Genomic DNA, 4759 nt, shown 5'->3' with positions numbered 1-4759 from the left:
CACACTGCTTCCTTGGAGATGCTGGCTGAGTAAGTCAAGCAGTGAGGTCCAAGGATCTGCATTTTAACAGATGACCCAGGAAAACTTCCATAAAGGCCAATTTTGGAGACACTGGAACACACGACATCTGCAAGCTCTTCCAGGTCTGCATTCTCCAGAAGCCAGCTGGTCACTATTAAGCTTCCACTCCCTACATAGTCCTGCTGGATCCTCAAGATGATAAGAGTAATAACTACTGGGACGCCTGCGTGGCTCAGTCGGTTAAGCACCTGCCATCAGCTCAGGTCATGATCCCAGGGTCCTGGGATTGAGTCTCACATCAGGCTCCTTGCTCGGCAGGGAGCCTGCTTCTGCCTCTGCCTCTACCTGCCACTCCCCCTGCTTGTGCTCTCTCTCTCTCTGTCAAATAAATAAAATCTTAAAAAAAAAAAAAAAGAGTAATAGCTACTATTTATATTGTGCCACCCACTATTCTAAATGCTTTGCATGTATGAACTATTTTAATCTTCACAATAAACCTATGCAGCGGGTACTATTATTACCCTTATTTTAAAGATACAAAAACAGGCATGAAGATTAAATGATTTGCTAAAGGCAACTTGAATAATAAGGTAATAGGGCTGGTTTCAAGCCCAGGCATCTAGCTTCAGCTTAAGTCCTGCAGATGTGAAATAGTTCAGAATCCCCCAGCATAAGGCACTTGGTAAACTGAAAAAGAAAAAAGAAAAAGAAAAACAAAACCAAAAAACCCTGCAGCAACTAATAATAGTAATTTAGCAATCATTTACTTGATCTGGATCAGTGTCTCAAGAGCCACTATGGATGAAACAGGAAGGCCAAGAAAACAATGCTCTGGGCTTCATCCCTGCTTCAACCAGAGTAAACTGATTTTGTCTGTGTGATACACTGAGGTCCATGTCAGATTTCATTTGGTGCCCCAAAAAAGGATTCTTGTGATTAAAAATGGGGTATTAAAAATCTTTGATCTAGGCCACGTTTTTCATGTAAATAAGAAAAGTAACTCCAAATAATTAAGAAACTTCTCCAGAATCACAAAATAGATCCTTACCAACTGCATCTTAAGTCCCAGGTTTCTAGACTCCTTTCTTAGAGTCAAAATGGACTTATCAACCTGATGGACTTAAACCCACTAAAATGAATATAAAATTAATATAGATTAGCCAAGTAGCCATCAGAAAACTAAAGATCAGTGGAAGAAATCAGGGCAGCAGCATTTGAAATGTGACATTCACAGTGACACCAAACAGAAAGGAAGGCTATGTCTCAACAGCTGTGTCTACCCTACATTATCTGTGAGGTCAAGATCCACGACTATCTCCTCCAGTAGCTGCAGCATTACCAAAAATCAGGGGAAAAGCCCAACCTGTGTTGAAGTGGAAAGATGACTAGCATTGGAGTTGGAGGACCCGAATATGAACTCTAGCTATACCACTTCCTACCTAGGTAATGACACTAGTGATTAGACAAGCCACTAACAGGAGCCTTTCATGAGACTATGTATGTCAGTAAGCCTACCAAACATAAAGATGTTTGATAAATGTAAACATCTTTTAGATTGCAAGCTTCCAATCACAGCTTGGTTTTACTGGATTGAACTTGTGAAATAGAAGAGACCTGCTAATACATCTATTATGCCATGATGTTAGGAGGAGGGCTGACCACATAAAGGAGGAAAAGAGACCAGAACTCCATGAAATTTCCCTGAGCTACCCCCCTTACCTTGAACTTCTGTGGGCATGACGATAATCCTAAAAAACTAAAGAGGAAATTCTGCAGTGTTTGAGAACCGATGAGCTACCAAATAGATGCTGTGACCATAGTCAGTGTGATCCTGTGAATGACTCAACTGTGTCATCCAGGCACTACCCAGAGGTCACCAGAGGTTTAAGGTTAATGGGCACCTTGGCGCGGAAGTCAGTGCTGCTGATACTACATACTTTTCTTGCTCACCTCTGCCACTGGTTAATAGGTAAAGAGGGAGCTGTGTGTCAGCCTAAGGGCAGATCGCAGCAGAAAGGCACTGGAACACCAAAGTAGTGCCATCATCGAGGAAGAAGTTTCATTGCAAATCAGGCCAATATATGTCTGCCTTCTGTGCCAGAATGAGAGCTCTCAGAAGGAACAAGTGATAAAATATGAAAGTCCCTATTCATCCATCCAGAATTTTCATCATTCATTTTGTTGACAAATGGATCAAGTGTCGACTTAGTCTGTTCAGGCTGCTATAACAAACTACCATAGATGGCGTGGCTTATAAATAACAGAAATTTATTTCCCACACTTCTGGAGATCGGAAGTCCAAGATCAGGGTGCCAACATGATTACGAGCTGGTGAAGGTCCTCTTCTAGGTTGCAGACTGCATACTTCTCAGGGTATGCTCACATGACAGAATGAGGATGGAATAAAGATACTTTCAAGCAAACATAATGCTGAGTATTGTCCTCTAACAGTTGCTGATTAAAGGGTGTATTTCAAGAAAATGGGAAAGGATCCAGAAAGAAAATCTGAAATATAAGAAGAAATGATGAGCAAAGAAAATGGTAAATATATGACAAAATTTTAATGCAAGCTGTAAAAAATAGTAATAGTAATGAGGTAAGGGTGGTAAAAACCAAGATTTAGTACTAAAATACTGGACAATATAACATAAACCAGGCTATGATTGGCAATTGGTGTTCAAGTTTTCTAACATCTCTGTATTGTGAGGGAGGAGTATCTAAGGTCTACTTTTCTTTGGCAATAGTGCATAGGACCTTTGCTTAATAAAATGTCCTGTCGGATGCAATGAGGAAATGCTACAGACAAAAGCACCCCACACGGATATGCTGACCAAAGTAGGTAAAGAGGACAGTTGATGGAAAGGAAAGAAAAGAATAGTTCAGGACATCAGCAAGATGGCAAAACAGAGGTTCCCAGCTCCTATCCCCCACAGAAGTAATGATTTGGCAGCTATCCACAGACAAAATTGCCTTTGTGAAAGCTTTGGAATCTATGTGGGAGATTTTGAAATCTTGGTGGAGCCAAGGCTGAGGAGGGCTGCTTGGAGAAGGCAGGCATGTGCCTCAATGTCAGGCTTGCTAACTACAGTCCCAATTGTGGACCAGAGGTGGCCCCGTTCCTCAGTGAACTTGGTTCCAGCCCCACTCTGCAATGGTCCAGTTGCAGTCCTGCACCCCTGGTAATAGGCCTGCAATCTACAGACCCAACAGTAGACCCAGAAAGAGCCCCAAGCCAAAGTTAGTAGAAGGAAGGAAATAATAAAAATTAGAACAGGAAAAAAAAATTGAACAGAGAATATAGAAACAATAGGAAAAAAATCTATAAAACAAAGAGTAGGCTTTTGAAAAATAAACAAAATTGACAAATCCTTACAACAAAGGCCTCAGAAATAAAAAGGATCATAAAGTACTATTATGAATAATCATACTCCAACAAATCGGATAATCTAGATGAATGGATAAATTCTTAGAAACATACAACTTACCAAAACAGAATCAAGAAGAAATAAAAGCCTGAAAAGACCAATAACAAATAAGAAGATTAAATTAGTAATCAAAAACCTCCCAACCAACAAATTCCAAAACCAGATGACTTCATTGGCAAATTCTTTTTTTCCCCTATAGGTAAATGCTATCAAACATTCAAAAAAGAATTAATAGCAATACTTTTCAAACTCTTCCAAAAAGCAGAAGAAGGGGGAATACTTCCAAACTCATTTTATTAGGCCAGGATCACCCTGATACCAAAATCAGAAAAAGACACCACAGGAAAAAAAAACTATAGGTCAATATCCCAGAACATAGATGCAAAAATCCTCATTAAAACACTAACAAACCAAATTCACTAGTTTATTAAAAGGATCATACACCATGACCAAGTGGGATTTATCCCTGAGATGCAGGGATGGTTCAACATATGCAAATCAATCAATGTGATATACAATATTAATAGAATGTAAGATGATCATCTTAATAGATGCAGGGAAAGATTTTGACAAGACTCAACACCCAGAGATGCCCAGGTGGCTCAGTCAGTTGGGCATCTGCATTCAGCTCAGGTCATGATCCCAGGGTTCTGGGATCAAGTCTCTCATCAGGCTTTTTGTTTGTTTGTTTTTTGTGTTTGTTTGTTTGTTTGTGGTTTGTTTTTTTAAATTTATTTATTTGACAGAGAGAGACACAGCAAGAGAGGGAACATCAGCAGGGGGAGTGGGAAAGGGAGAAGCAGGCTTCCCGCTGAGCAGGGAGCCCAATTCGGGGCTCAATCCCAGGACCCTGGGACCATGACCTGAGCCGAAGGCAGACACTTAACAACTGAGCCACCCAGGCGCCCCTCTCATCAGGCTTCTTGCACACCAGGAAGCCTGCTTCTCCCTCTGCCTGCCGCTCCCCCTGCTTGTGCTCTCTCTCTCTCTCTGACAAATAAATAAAATCTTAAAAAAAAAAATTCAACATCCAATCATGTTAAAAACTCTCAAGAAAATAGGTACAGAAGGACCTTACTTCGACACAATAAAGAGCATATATAGAAAGCCCACAGTTAACATCATAATCAATGGGGAAAACTGAAAGCCTTTCCTCTAATACCCATTACAGGGCAAGAATGCTCACTCCCACCACTCCTATTCAACATAGTACTGGAAGTCCTAGACAAAGCAAGCAGACAAGAAAAGGAAAAATGAAAAGCATCCAAAGTGGAAAGAAAGAAGTAAACTGATCTTTGTTTGCAGATGACATG

At 40.5% G+C, this 4759-nt stretch overlaps 1 long non-coding RNA gene across 1 annotated transcript; it reads right to left on the bottom strand.

Moving 5' to 3' along the window:
• Positions 1-2272: 2272 nt before the first annotated feature.
• LOC121102764 lies at positions 2273-3655 on the bottom strand. Its single transcript, XR_005834874.1, has 2 exons — positions 3507-3655; positions 2273-2526 (listed from the first exon to the last, which is right to left on the bottom strand). It is a non-coding gene; the product is annotated as an uncharacterized LOC121102764 (long non-coding RNA).
• Positions 3656-4759: the final 1104 nt, after the last annotated feature.

This window comes from Ursus maritimus, unplaced genomic scaffold (assembly GCF_017311325.1).
Source record: "Ursus maritimus isolate PB19 unplaced genomic scaffold, ASM1731132v1 scaffold_15, whole genome shotgun sequence".
Lineage (NCBI taxonomy): Eukaryota > Metazoa > Chordata > Mammalia > Carnivora > Ursidae > Ursus > Ursus maritimus.
Note: the sequence above shows the minus strand (reverse complement) of the source record. Positions and strands in the feature narration are given on the sequence as shown.